General features: G+C 37.9%; 1 long non-coding RNA gene across 1 annotated transcript in view; it reads right to left on the reverse strand.

The window, feature by feature from the left end:
• Window positions 1-16,337, reverse strand: part of LOC148970990 (uncharacterized) — a 140,330-nt gene that overhangs the window by 73,980 nt on the left and 50,013 nt on the right. Inside the window, exon 2 of the long non-coding RNA XR_016147382.1 lies at window positions 14,290-14,514. This is a non-coding gene — a long non-coding RNA (uncharacterized LOC148970990). The remainder of the gene's footprint in view (window positions 1-14,289; window positions 14,515-16,337) is intronic.

A 16,337-nucleotide genomic window follows, 5' to 3' on the forward strand; every position in this document is an offset into this window, starting at 1 on the left:
TACGCTGAATGACATTCAAAACAGCGGTTTCTCTCACTCTCTCAGCCCTTCTGCCATGTATCGCCCTCATCCAAAGGCAGGGTGGGGATATGCAGCTCATTTGCATTTAAGGTGGTATGCCTCAAAACAGCTCATTTTAAAACAGGCCCCAAAAATGACATTTTCAAATGGTTATAATAAATTAACTGCGGGGCATTTTGAGCTGAAACTTCACAAATACATTCTGGGGACACCCAAGATCAATATTACATGTTGTAAAAAGGGGCATAATAGGTGCCCTTTAATTATCTCAAAATTATGAGACATATATATTTCTTGAAAAAAACATTTTGATCACTCAGTTGTTATGAATTAATGAGTTCAGTCTAATTCAGAAAAACAGAGCAAAAACCTTTTTTTCCATTAAAAATTATCTAGTTATAATTGGGAAATTAGTAATCATGACATGACGTGAGTTCAGGTGATTTATCAAAATAAAACAAAATTGCTGTGCTTTGTAAATTTCTAGTGTTTCTGGCAAGCTTTATTCCTCCATAATTCTTTGACTGACAATCCTTCAACTTGGAAAGGAGGGCTAAAAGAAAGTAACAAGCAGCAACTTGTAATTACGATTATTCCAACTTCTTGACTCGAACGAGCCATGAGGCTATATGTATTTTAGTCACGCCAAAATAAAAGTCAGGAAATCAGCTTCCTTTCACAGTGTTTTTGTTGGATGTACTTCCAAATTCCAATATAAAACATTTGTGCGGGGGTCCAGTATGTTGAATTTTGTTTGATTGCCTGAAATGACTTTCCTCTTTTCCAGTTATGTTGAGCTTTGAACTTGGCTTGAGTCAGCCCCTTATCACCTTAAAGCCAGAGCTGCCATGTGCCTCAGTGTGCAGACAATGCCCCGAAGCGCTGTCCTCAGCCGCCAAGAACAAGATTACTATGCCAACCATTACATTACCCTGACTGCAAAATAAATTAGTGTCCAACCTACAACCGTCAGAAAGACAGGTACTAAGTTTATTGATAAAAGCATCCATATGGAACTAGTTTCTGATAGCATCCAGAAACATCATAAAATCAGAAATCATGTCTTTAAAGGAAAAAGGACAAAAAAAAAAGAGATTTGGTTATCTGACAAATAAGAAGATATAGCTCCATATAACTGCAAGTTATTTGATACATATAAGAAGATATGAGCTTTTTGTTTGTCACAATGCCCTGTCTGGATCATAAGGTTAATAGGAAAGACTATTTTAAAAATGAAATGTACATGGTGATGGTAGAATATGATTTTTACCTGGATATTTTTCGGCAACACTTTATTTAGGGTCCCATTTTCACAATGAACTAGTTGCTCATTAAAATGCATATTACAAGGATATTGGCTGTTTATTAGTACTCATAAAGCACAAATTAATGCCTTACTCTGCAATACCATATTCTACTATCTTACTAAATATTAATAAGCAGCAATTAGTTTATGGAAGAAAAGTCGTAGTTAGTAGTTAGTTAATAGTGAGAATTGGACCCTAATCAAAAGTGTGAAAAAACTTTTCATAACCAAAGTATTAATAATAATAGCTGTTGTTATTGTTATTATTATTAAATAAACGCTACACAAAAATGAAACGAAGCACAATTTTTCAAGACACTGTTAAAACATACAGTACACGAAACGTGTTTACATCAACACATAATGATAATACTTCTGTGAACGGTCATATAAATCCCACCAAATCAGTGTGCCATAATTTATGCATCAGATGAGCTTAGGAAAAAGCATGATTAAAAAATAATTTGTTGGAACGCGCATCATTTAATGCAAAAGTACCCTATGTGAGTGCAAGCAAAGGACAACCTTTGCAGATATCAGAGCCACAGAAATGATTCGTATTTTCCCCAAACTGCACAGAAAACAAACAATTACATTCATGACTGCCTTTATTTGCTCCATGAATGAGCAGTGCCAGCCGACAGGAGCAGGCAGATTAATTAACTTGCGCCTCAAAACCTTTATTCTTACAGCACTGTCACATTGACGGATGGCTGATTAAAGTCAATCAGATAGCTATCAGTACACAACGGCCAACAAGTCAAAAGAGGCGCTTGAAAACATACAGATGTGCACTAAAAAAAAAAAAAAAAAAAAAAACCCATTCCTGATGCTTAAATGAGCACCAGGGCAGCGGCCCGTAAGCTATTGGAGGGCCAGAATCACGTTCTGATGGAAATGAAGAATCATTCTGAAAGGATGCCTGGTGAAAAGAGGCGGAGAAAGGTAGAACATCACAGCGGTTCCAGCTCAAATTGCTCGCTTCTGCCGACTTCTGATGAGATTTTTCATTAGAGGCCTATACAGTGCAAGCTTTGGAAATATTACTGGATTAATTAAAATGATAGGAGAGGGAAGCTTCAGCTGCCAGTGGAGAGAGAGAACCGGGCAGGCGCAATCATTGTTCTGATCAGAGGGCCATTGTCTTCGTGTGAAAGCTGGTGTTGACGATGGCCACGGGCTCGCAAGTGTTTATCTCTAATCCAGGGCCTGTTGCGTGTTTTAGAGGCCCGCCGTTGATTAGGCATTCAGCCTGCTCTCTCTGGAGAGGTTCAAAGGCTTCATTTACTTGCCAGTGCTTTGAGCGCTCATCAAAACGTGTTTTCAGACACAACTCGGTTCCTGTCTTTCAGGGCTTCAGCATCAGAACCACGAAATTCTGTCGGAAAACGCTGTCTGCGTGAATTTGATGGCTAAAAATGATTTGAAAAGCACAACTTGTATTACTAATTTAAAACACAGTTGAAATTATTAGAAGAAAAAAAATGAACAGAGACAAAACAACCCCAATTATTTAAAGGAGAACGGTCAATTTTAACATTAAGCTAATTTTTTGTACATTTGGAGTGCTCTCAGTACAGACAAAAACGACAAAAATCGGTGTTGAAACCTAAAGTTTCAAAAACTTCAAATCCTTGATTTGTCATTACGAGTGCACAGCCATGTGAGTGGTGTTATTAAGAGTGACCACGGTCAATCTGACTACAGTAGATGTGAAAGATATGAATCCAAATTATGAATATCATCTCACACCTCCTCCATGTGTTCAACATCTGATTCGGATGAACTATCCATTTGAGCTGATATTTTCAGAACACCACACAGTGGGCTTTCACCTACTGTGGGCTTTGACCGAAAATAGGAAGCAAATAGAGGTATGTGAGCAGGCTGAATTAACATCATTTTTATTCATATCTTATTCACATCACTCACATGGCTGTGCACTCGTAATGACAAATCAAGGATGTTAAGAGGCTAAAAGCAGGTTTAGAACATGCCCCATTGAAGTCAACGGGGTGAGAATTTTAAAAAGACGGTAACACGGTGTAGGCAACACCGATATTTGTCGTTTTTGTCTGTACTGACAGCACTCCAAATTCCAAATGGAGTTCTCCTTTAACAGTTATTTAACATTTTCAGCACTTTAACTTCAGTGCACACTCATTGTCAAAAGTTTGGAATCATTAAAGGTACACTGTGTGATTTTTACCCCCATCTAGCGATGAAAAGATATAGTGAATATTAGTTTCTGTTCCTCTCAAAACCGATTTCGTTTTATCTCCAACGGTGGCCAATGTAGTCCAAGATTAACATGGCTTCCAGTTCGACCTTGTCCGTGAGTGTTAACTCAAACGTAAACGTGAAAGGCAAAGCTTGAATTAACGGGTATGTCCCTCTTTGGCTAATGTACTTTCAAGATGGAGGGGCAACATGGCGACCGACATTAGAACCCCTTACCTGTATTCACTCACGAGAATACTTTATTACTTGAACAAAGTTAATATAGATTAATAACTACATATATTTTTGAAAGAACTAAGTGTTTTTAGCTAAGAATAAACTAAAAGAGTTACACAGTGTAGCTTTAAGATTTCCTAATGTTTTTGGCAGCATTTATTTGATCATAAATAGTAAAAAAAAGACAGTAATTTGGAATATTATTATTACAATACATCTGTCATTTAAATTGAATTTACTCCATTTTTTTTTCAGCAAGGACACATTGAATTGCACAACAGTTACAGTATTGTTATTAAATATTTATATTTTAAAATAAATCTTGTGCCCTTGAACTTTCTATTCATCAAATAATCCTGAAAAATCGGTGAAAAAAATGGATCAGTTTCCACAACATTTGTACCAGTTTTCAACATTGACACTAATACGACCATTGTCTCTTGAGCATTTTAAATTGTAATATTATTTCAGAATATGTGAAGAGTTCAGATGCAAAAGCCTCTAAATGCCATTTGAAATTTTCCTCTTTAATGATGATTTTTATCAAACTTGCATATTTAAGTTCAGTGATTTCACTTAAATGGCAATGATAATTACCTATTAATTGTTATTTAAGTGAAATTACTGAACTTAAATATGCAAGTTTGATAAAAATCATCATTAAAGAAGAAAATTTCAAATGGCATTTAGAGGCTTTTGCATCTGAACTCTTCATGTTTCCTATACTGACCCTATACTGAACTTTTGAGTGTGTGTATATATAACTGACAGCAATTATGCCTTTCCAATATTTGCATATGAATTACGATTGGTTTTCTTTCTTGCATGTATTTACATAATTAATTGTGATTGGTCTTGCTCTTGGGAAATGAAAATCTAGTTCTTGGTCATATTGTGCTGCTGAATAGTGAAGTACAGCTGTAAGATAACTTAAGAAATTCATAAGTAAAACCAAAAATGAGATTTGAAAGTCTAGTGCCTGTGATGTCATCTTCGCTGTTATCCAGTTTTAAAAATATCTCTCTGTTGGGCCATTGAGAATTTGGTACATCTCATTGGGGCAGGACAGTAAACACCTCCCTCCATCTGTTCAATTATAAGAGAGATTTAAAAGATTATAATTGCATTAACTGTGCTTATCGATTTCCAGCGTTTTCCACACTCCATGGAATCAACGCTTGTGAGTCGGGAATAGGTCAAATATGATGAAATGTACTAAAGTCATGTGCATGTGTTGTTTTTACAGCATCATAGTGATGTCATCAGCAGTGATAAGATGTATAAATGCATGCATGAACATCAATGTCAGACCTGATAAAACACCACTCAGCCAATCAAGTTTTTTTAAGGGGATGTAAAGCACAGCAAAAATCACAAACATACAGGAAGGTTAGTGTGTTTGGAAAAAAAAAACAATGTACTGTCTGAAGAGGGCATTGCGTGACTCAGCATAGTTTCTCATGAGAACATTTTCTCAATACAAATCAGAACATTCTCTTGGAGAATGAGAGAAAGAATAGGCTCTCTTATTCCAAGAAGTCAAGGTCTGCAAAAAATCTCTTGCTATGAACCTCTAAGCCCTCACTTAAATGCACTAAAAGATAGAAACTAAAGTTAAGGACAGCTTGAACTATGTTGTTGTATAGTTCAACTAAGTGAATGTGGGTCTCGATTGTTGACCAGAAAGGACAACAGTCATAGTCATATGACTTGTGCACTATATTGTGTAAGATTTGTGTAAGAAACAGAATTAAAGTAATTTATGTTATTATTCAGTTTTAATCTTCTTGTCTGTCAGCTCTCATAATTCATATTTCTACAATATTCAAACTTGCTGCAACTTGACTGATTGCCAAATGTCAATGACAAATTGGTCAAGATGTGATTGATGAGAGTGACATCTTGAATGGGCTATCATTTGAATGGATGCAAAAAGATTTTTTTTCATTGAATAAAGTCTGAAATTTTGGTCTATTGATCACATAAGGTTGTGTTTGAAATTTAGAATGCTGTGGACAAATCATACAATGCAAAAAAAAAAAAGAGAGAAAATGTTTGTCATTTTAAAAGTTCCTAATTTTGTTTTGGAGGTCTCCTAGGTCTCCTACAATAGTAACAATGCTATTTTTTACAGTATCAATTCAAGTATGAGTCCTCATTCTTTGAAAGTGCATGCTAATTGGATTTGCAATATTGGCAGTGCAGAAAACAGCATCTTCGCAACATGTCGACAACAACTCTTCCAGGCCTCAGCTACAACTACAGTGTTGGAGGGCGGGTCAAAGTAGACATTATTCGTGGGCAGCCAATGAAGACCATAGACTGGCATTATGCAAATTTGTTACAAACCTAAACTGATTCAAGCAGAAAGTAAGACTGGAATTACTGAGGGCTCATTACTGATTACTGAAAGTTTCATGCAGTTCAGAATAGGTTATTTCTTTTGGGAGACATTATCTAACATTTTGCATTGCTTATGGCACCCAATAGGCCAACATGTAATACCTGAAACATTGTAAATGCATTTTTCACTTTCATTAAAGGGATACTTCAGGGTTTAGCATTGTATTAGCTTTGTCTTAGCAGAAAACCTGTAATATTTTCAAATTGCCATGCTTTCCACCCTCATATCCCCCTGAGACAAGATATTTATGTATTTTTTGTCTGGAAAAATCCTCCAATAATGCAAAAATCGAAGGACTTTTTGGCCAGAGGCTAAATACTACAGTCAGTAGTAGGGGCTGTCCCGCCAGCCCGTTCTCATCCCAAGACATCATCTAACTGACACTTTTGTAGAAGAAATGTGAAATTATTTTCGAATTTGGAGCTTTCTACACTGAGAAAAGCCAGAAAATGTATTTATGGCTTATGTGGATGAAAGACAACGACTCCCAGAATGCACTTGCTTTGCTGCCCCAGGAGGCCACGCCTACTACTGGTAACAGAGCACAGTAGCACAAGTCTAGGCTACTAGTGAGTCTCCGCGATGAGTCTGCCCGATACTGTGTTTTTGAGATCGCCCAAAATACTACGCTATCTAAACCTACCCCAGACCTAAACCTACCCACGTCATCTAACTGACGCTAAAGGTAAAGCGTCAGTTAGATGACGTCCCAGGATCGTCATCTAACTGACGTTAAAGGGTACCCTAAAACGTCGGATGTTGATGTATGGTCAAAAGCGTCAGTTAGATAACGTCTTGGGATGAGAATTTGTTGGTCCCGCATTTTTTCAACCTGCCCATTGAGGGTGGGGTCTCACTCACAGAATGTACACATAGTGTCGGCCATATTTTTTTGGAAGCTAAGCTAGCAGGCTCTTGTTCAGCGGAGAAAGCTGAGTAGTAGGGGTTACCATCCTCTTTTTCCCGGACATGTCCGGCCGTCGATGTCCGGGATTCAGCTTTTGCTTTCTGTAGTCGCCATTCATTGTTCATATGCACACCTTTTGTTTCAATCTAACTGAATTCATTCCATTGGTGAATCTGAATGTAGTGTTTACATGAACACTAAACAAGTGATCGGTTGATGTGATTTTAACATTGCTAAGAAAATTCCCGCTCCTCCGTGAGCGATACAAGACCAGTGCGCCTCACAAGTGTCGCTCATCGGTAATCAAACCATTGGCCTCGCGCCGTTCTCCATGCGGCCCTCAGTCTCGTCCTGCTCGCCACAGAAAACATGATGAATGGCGACTGTAGAACGCAAAAGCCGAATCCCGGACATTTTGGATGATCTCGGAAACACATTTTCCGGCAGACTCTTCGCGAAGACTAGCCTAGACTTGTTGTTTAACTACATTAACTCTGTTACTGGTAGGCGTGGCCTCCTAGTGAAGCGAAGCAAGTGCATTCTGGGAGTTGTTGTCTTTCATCCACATAAGCCAAAAATACATTTTCTGGCTTTCCTCAGTCTCAAAAGCTCCAAATTAAAAAATAATTTCACATTTCTTCTACATAAATGACCCATTTTAATTATACATTCATCTTTCCAGAGGTGAAGCATCCCTTTAAATGGAAAAGAGCTGCCAGCATATTTGTTAACATTTCTCTTTTTGTGTTCCACAAATGAAAGTCATACAGACTTGGAATGACAAAGTTGAATAAATAATTACAAAATTATGAATTGTGAAAAATTCCTTTAAATGACAAATGATCTACATATTATTGCTAGCCACAAATATTAGATATTAGAGCATGTAACTGAACATAAAAAGACATAGCGGGTGTCTCTGCCCTCCACCACTCTTTACCGCTGCTTCATAGCATGCTTTCTTTGAACACAAAGTGACAAATAGCTTTTTCCTGATGTTCTGACATGACAAAGAAATTTTCAAATTAAATAACTTGAGTTGTTTTTCTCTGTGTGAGACAAAGTGTGTTTGAACCATGCAAGTGTGCCTCTGTGTGTATGTGTGTGTGTAAAATGGAAACGCTCACTGTAGGACAGATAGAAAGCCACTGTGAGTAATTGTTTCACTCAGCCGTGGAGGCACATCCTGGTCCTTTGGAGATAAGCCGGAGTAAATCTCTCTGGATGTCCTGGAAGAGGCAGACGCTAGAGGAGAACAAACACCAGGCCACTGCCAAACGCTATTTGAACGCCCTCTTCAAGATGAGCAGGCCTGAAAAAGGCCATCCTTTTATTAATAAGGAGGGAAAGCCCTATTCTAATGCTCTCAGCTGAGATTTTGGCCCATCATAGAGAAGTGCCACATATTCATCAGTAGGGAAAACTGGAGAGAGAGAGAGAGAGAGACAAAGCAAGGTGATATATACAGTAGATGACAAAGAGAAAGGAACAGTGAATCAAACAAAGACAAGGAGAGTAAGAGAAAGAAAGAGAGGTTTGTTCACCACTGTCTGGGATCTATTAAACCAGACATGAAGGTCATGAAGGTAATTAAAGGGATAGTTCACTTTGAAATTAATTTTTGATATGTTTTATCTTCCAAGATGTAGGTGTCTTTGTTTCCACAGTATTTTCAATTTTGATATTTTTAGGTCAAACCATTTTTGTCTGTCAGTCATATAATGCCGGTTTATGGGGTCCACCTCAAAGAGTATGCAGAGAGAAGTCCAAATTAAACATGATTTAATGACTCGTAAACTTAAGTAAACATTGATGGCCTAAGACACGAAACGGGTGGTTTGTGTGAGAAAACGAACAGTATTTATATTGTTTTTATCTCTTGTAACCACAGCCACGTCCAAGTGATCTAAGGGCGTGGACGCTTTGGTCTGTGCAAGCGCCGGATGTGATATCTCGCGCGTGTACGTCACTCATTAAAAACGATCTGCTCGTTTTCTCACACAAACCACTCGTTTCGTGTCTTAGGCCATCAATATTTACTTACGTTTACGAGTCATTAAATCATGTTTAATTTGAACTTCTCTGTCCATGCTCTTTGAGGTGGACCCCATATACCGGCATTATATGACTAACAGGTGAATGGTTTGACCTAAAAATATCAAAATTGAAAATACTGTGGAAACAAAGATACCTCCATCTTGGATGCCATTGAGGTATGCTAAAACATAACAAAAATTAATTTCAAAGTGAACTATCCCTTTAATAATGTTTGTTAAAGCTAAATGAAGAATGAAAAAAGTGTTAGCAATATCACCCTTTTACGGTTATGTTTTCTCTCACACTGTAAAACACAAATGGAGAGTCATTGTGACAAAAACATTGTTTTTTGACATTTTTATCCAGCGGTGGAAATAGTCCCTGAGAGACCTTCTGATAACATCAACAAGGATATTACATGTATCCGCCATCTTAAATGAAAAGGCATTGAGAGAGAGAGAGAGTGGAGAGAGTCCGACAGAAAGGGAGAGTTTTGATGTATTATTCTATCTCTCCTGAACTGTAAGACAGGTAAAGACCTTCTGTTATCAGGTCCAACCCACCTGCTAACAATGGAATGAAAATGTGGGTATATATGTGAGGGGATCAGTGCTGAGCGATTGCTCTTTGAAACCACAGGTCAGCTCTACTAAACATGTAAGATTATGACCTGTGAAATCAACACATTAGTATGCGATTCCCACTGAGAATCTCCATTTCTGAGGGTCAAATGCAAAACTGAAAATTCCAAGTTTATACCATTTTAAAGTGTCAGTTTCACAGATACAATCAAAATTACTTAGCTAAAATGATTGAAAGAATTCATTTTAAATGAGATGAGTATAAAAAAAAAATAAATAAAAAATAAATAAAATCTGGGTTGTTTTAACCCAAATTTGGGTAAAATATGGACAAACCCAAATGTGGTTAAAAGTTGACTTTCAAAACCAACCCAAAACCCAAAATTGGTTTAACCCGAATTTCAACGCATTCTCACCCCAAGGCGTCACCTTTGACCATGCTTCAATATTTGACGTTTTAGGCGCCCTTTAGCGTCACTTACATGACGCGATCCTACGGCGTCATCTAACTGACGCTAAAGGAACGCGTCAGTTAGAGGACGCGGTTAGGCTTAGGTGTGGGGTGGGGGTAGGGTACACGCGATCCTAGGGCGTCATCTAACTGACGCTAAAGGGCGCCTAAAGCGTCAGATATTGAAGCATGTCCAAATGCTTCCCAAGGCGTCAGTTAAGTGACGCCTTGGGGGTGAGAATGGGCTGCGAATTTGGGTTTGTCCATATTTTACCCAAATTTGGGTTGAAACAACCCAGCATTTTTTAGAGTGTAGCAGTTTACCAATTTTCAAAACATTCAAATCAGTCAAAAATTACCTTTAAATGGACGAGCCAGTAACGTGAGCTAGTCTGAGGCTTGTCTCTGATATGTTACTGACTGTATATTTGGAAATAATCAGTGTGTATTCAAGAAGGGGTCACACAGAGTGCTCTTCAACTCCACCTGACCTTTAACATACAGGTGGAAACAGGAGCTGGAGCAAGATACTAACAGAATGGACAGACTTTGATGGCTGGAACCATTTCCTGTCACCCTTTATCATGCCAGCGAGCTTATTTGCTGCTCTGCATGGGTTGCCTGCAAGACAAAAGGAATCTGCCAGCATTCCTCTACAACCTGACTGAAATAACACCTTGCACTTCGAGGTCATAACCACAGACATAAGGCAGTTAAACACAACTGTATGTATACTATGTTGTATGTATCTAATAAGAAAACATATCATCAAATATGGCATCAAAAATGCATCAGTCTTTGATACAAATGTATGATTTGAATACATTTTTATGCACTACGAGTACGAGTAAGATATTATACGGTATCAAAAATGGTCTCACAGTGAAAGTATGAATAATAAGAAGTGCCTTTTGAGCACCAAATCAGAATATTAGAATGATTTCTGAAGGATCATGTGACATTAAAGACTAGATTAATGGCTGCTGAAAATTCAGCTTTGCATCACAGGAATAAAATTACATTTCAAAATATACTGCAAAAAAAGTTATTTAAATTGTAGAAATATTTAACAATAGCAATGGTTTTACTGTGTTTTTAATCAAATAAATAGAGCCTAAGTAAGCATGTGAAACATTAAAAAAAAATATCGCATTTTGGAACAGTAGTGAATCTACAAGTGACCCAGCCTCTACTGCAGAGATAAATGCAAGTCCTTTCTCACATTTTGGAAAAAAAAAAAAAAAAACGTGATCCTAAGCTGGTCATGTTAATCCAAGATCACTTTTATTTTTTTAATTAGCCATGTCGTAAACTGAACATTACGTTTTATGACTTGCCATCATCTCCGGGGGGTCTGCTCATAAGATCTGCCATGCATATCAAATTTAAACAAGCCATCACCAACTTGATCAGCATACAAATGTACCCATGAGATGCCAAACAGAGCCTCCAGATATTTTTAGACCTACAAAAAATGTGGTGCTTTGCTTTAAAGCAGGAAGACAAATGAGGACGAACTTGGCAGCAAATGCCGTGCCAAACTGACAAAGAGCCTCATCTCTGAATGACTGAATGATCAGCCCTTTTTTGGCCAACCCGGTCTCATCCCAAATCGTCATATGACTGACGTTTTGGGACGTCTTTTGACCATACGTCAATATTCGCCTTTTTAGGGCCCCCTTAAACGTCGGTAGATGAGGTTATGGGATCCTAACTCTACCCCATACCTAAACTTAACCCTAAACCTAACCCGTCACCTAACTGACGTTAAAGGTAAAGCGTCAGTTGTATGACGGCCCGGGATCGCCATCTACCGACGTTTAAGGGGGCCCTAAAAAGGCGGATATTGACGTATGGTCAAAATACGTCCCAAAACGTCAGTTATATGACGATTTGGGATGAGACTGTGTTATTTTGGCAGTGTGTCTTTCATCCACGATATGAAAACCTAATCAGCTGGCCTGATTGCTTTGAGTGCCCTTTTGTGAAGTCTTTAATCCAGTGACTGTTTTAAGAAATGCATAATTGATATTCTGTCCAGAATGGCCGTCATTTAGAGCTGTGTGGATAATGAGCAGTCATCTGGCCTCTGCTGGGGGTACACGCGCCGCCGTCTTAACCCCCAATGTGATGAACCCTTGATTGGTACGGGACAAAGCGCACTATTTTGACAAAACAGTCACGAGGGAGAGACTAACGGGTTTCTTTATTAAACTCCCATCCTCATTTCCTCTGGCCCTAATTAAATAATCAGATGGACTGAGTGGTTGTTAATGTGCATTGTCATGCTAATTTTGCGTTCTTTGCTGCTCCACATAAATATTTTAGGAAATTACACACACACACCCATATATCGGTAACACTTTACTTGAAGGGGTGTGCATCATGACATGATCTAAATTATGAATATGAAGGAAGTTTTATGCATGTTTGTGACAAGTGTCATTCGCCCAGTTATGACATTTTTAATGCAAATATGACATTGTTTGAGATGTCTTTGTTATGACCTTGACATAAACCAATACATTACAACCTGGCAGTGTCTTTGTCATGACAACTTGACATTACTAAGACAATACGACCTGTCATAAACATGACATAGCAGATTAATTATCAAACTTGAGAAACCACCTAGCTTTTTTGGTTAACATTACATTAAACTGCCAGGTGGTTGGTTTTGACATTGGCTGTCATGAAGCCATTATAACTCTTTAATGACAAATTCCATTAGTACCACTGTAGTTGAGGTCATTAAAAATGTTCATGACACAGTTATAATGGCCTCATGACAGCAAACATGACAGTTTAACTTAACTTTAAGTTGTCATGACAAAGACACTGACAGGTTATGATATTATGGTTTATGTCAAGGTGTCATAACAAAGACATCTTAAACAATGTCATATTTGTTGACATCAATAATGTCATTATTGAGCGAAAGACACTTAATGAGAGTTGACATAAACATGCATAAACCTTACTTCATATGTCATGTCATGGTTATGAAGGTGTCATGTCGGTCTTATGAACACCCCATTAAGTAAAACGTTACCAATATGGCTGTCAATAAGGCCTTTGAAGCCTTCAAACTTCAAGATTTTTTAAACAACTTCAAACAAGACCGTCAAGCCAAATATCAACATGTGTCAAATTTAAATTAATTTTAACTCAACCTTCTTAAAATCTAATATCACTTCAAATCACTTGTGAGTAAATTGCACTCAAACCAAGCGTGTAGACATGACAGAACTACAATCAATATAATATTAATCCCAATTTGCGGACAGAATGAACCATTACAGCAACGTATTACACCAACAAAAACTGCAAATGCATTAAGTATGCCTAATTATTTGAATAAAATGCTGTGTAGATGCATCAATAAATTATTAATGGGTGGAGTAAATATGTTCTTAATGAGAATAATTTAGCACAGTGATTATCAATTAAATACTTTTTCTGATGCTCCATAAAATCAGTGACAACAAGGTGTACAACGGGGTGGGTCCAAGTCTCAGTCAGTATATGCATTTTATAAAATTGAATATTACTAAAGACATATTTACATGAAAGTCACAACTATGACTCCAAGAGCTGTGACCTAACAGTAATGCCAAAAAAACCAAAACATATTACAATATGGTGGAACCACAGATTTGCCAACTTCACCTAGTTTGAGCTTCTGCAGAATGCAATGTAGATTTCAGTGTAGAAATTATGTGAAAAGCCAATTTTGAGAAGCAAAACATGAAACAGCAAATCTTGTCTATGGCGAGTGATACCATCTAACCGAAGATGGGTTAGTGAATTAGACTTAAACGGTAAGTATTATCTTGTACAAAGCAGAGCTTCATGTTATTGTATTTCATAACGCAAAAGAGTTTATAGAACCCGATCATCTCAACAGCTAAAATATGAATGATATCTAAATAGACTTTTAAGGTAAAACCAAAATAAAGTGAAAACCTCTTTCACTCTGGAAGTTTCAAAGGATTCACTCTTCGAAGCAAAAAAAGAGAGCTGGGGGTGTTAATTTCATGGGGTAAGTCTTAAATTGAGCTCCATAATTTTCTCCCTGAGTAGATTACAGAAAGGTCTCACTATCCTCAGGTAAGACAGACTAACCTTCCCCTCCCCCGTCGCTGAGAGTGGACCCATCCAGCCCGAGGACGATACCAATCACATCAGCGGAACGCTTTGAAAAATTGTCTCAGCTACAGCAGAGCTTGTTGACTGCTTTCAGCTGGGAGCACATACTGGAGATGAGCCATCCGTTTCCCCCATGGGCCAGGCACCAGTTTTGACGAGCTGGGCTTCTTAGATCCACAAAATAAATCTCTGAGATGATATCTGTAAAAAGAAAAAGAAAAAACAGAGAGTGTAAAGGTCCCAAGCTGTTTTTTGGAGTAAAACATTACAAGTAATGCGAGTTACGTTATCTGATTACTTTTTTTTAAGTAACTAGAGTTACTTTTTCAAATAAGTAACGCATTGATCCCGGGAAATTGCCAGAACGCCTTCTGCGTGAACGCAAACACGACCCAGGATTGATACCGGCATTGATGCCGGGTTGGGGACCTAGTAACATTACCGGAATCAGTCCCGGAACACGCGCTGTGTGAACAAAAGCCAGGACCAATGCCGTAAGGGGTGTGTCATAGTGATGACGCTCGTGCCATCGCCCAACTCTGTCCCGGGACAAATGCCGGGTCACATTATTCGTGTATTTTCCGGAATCTCTGTGTGAAAGGTGCTTTGTTGACATTTGTTTTTTTGTTCTTCTGGGCAATATGGCATTGACATTGATTGAGGGGTTTGCAATAGAGATGTTGTCTTATTAAAATTTTACAACATGGAAATGTAAGTAACACAATTAGTGACTTTTTAAAGTAATAACACAATATTGTAAGTCATTCATTTTAAAAGCAACTTTCCCCAACACTGGTCCCAAGTACACACATCCATTCTTATCAAAGTCAAGTTTTACAGAACAACTTCAAGCAAATAGACTATTTATTGTATAAGAAAGAAATATTGGAACTGGAAGAAAAAAAATCTTTTTGGAAAATATTAAGTCAATTCAGCAGAGTTTCTCATAAATCGCTTACTGCACCTTTAACTGAAATGTGCCATGTGACAAAATATCAGGATGCATGTACGTGACCGAGCAGTCCATTAAAGAAAATTATGACGTGGCAGTATGTCCCAAAACTTGCCTATAGTCTTCTGGTGTAGTATGTACTATTTCTTAACCCCCCAAGGGCATATTATTAGTAGGCATATTAGGATCCAGCACAAGTATTTCAGATGTCATGGCGTTCAGTTTACCCCTACGGGCAGTTGCTGGGACGGCACCATCAAAGAACAAAAAGCATCTTTCTTCATTAACGACCAAGTTGCTTTGTTTTCTAAAAAAAAACAATTTCAGACGGAAAAAAAAGAGTTAGTATTGCCATTGAATACCCAAATCGGAAGTAGTTCACCAGGTACACCTAAAGGCAACATTAACGTGCACATGAGCATCGCTTACACAAACACACACATCACGCTGCGTCTACCTTGAGGAAAGCAGGGACAATTTTTGCAGTCTGCAAGCTCCTCAAGGGTTATAATTTCTAATTAATTTTTTTCTTTTTTTGTTCATCTAAACCTCATTTGAAAGGTAGAGCTGAGGTCCCTGCATTATAATTGAATCTGAAATTGCCAACAACACAGTTAGGCTTTCTTCCCCTTTAAAAATGATGGCATCGTTTGTTTCACGTCCATTAGCACGAATGCACTTTTTTTTCCTTTCTCCTTTATTTCATTTTATTTTATTTTATATTATTAATTTCTCATGTTCATTTTCAGCATCCTAATTAATTTGATTTTGTTTTCTCCCACTACAGAGGACCCTGGAAATTAATGATGTGGAACCACAATGTTGTTGAGATGCTGATGGGCCTCGTCTTCATGTTGCGAAATTTCTGTCATTAGATAAAGCGCCTGGTGACTTGAAAGTTTGTGCTGCTGGTGTCGGGGTCTGTGCCCGGGGGTTACATTCTGTCTGCATAATTGATTAGACCACCAGAGGGTCGCCGAAGTGATAATGACAGCAACAAAAACCTTTTATTTGCATTTTTATGATTCACATTCTAACAGAAGTATCTTCTGAACACTGGCTTGGAAGCATG

This window comes from Pimephales promelas, chromosome 18, assembly GCF_988280905.1.
Source record: "Pimephales promelas chromosome 18, fPimPro1.hap1.1, whole genome shotgun sequence".
Taxonomy (NCBI): domain Eukaryota; kingdom Metazoa; phylum Chordata; class Actinopteri; order Cypriniformes; family Leuciscidae; genus Pimephales; species Pimephales promelas.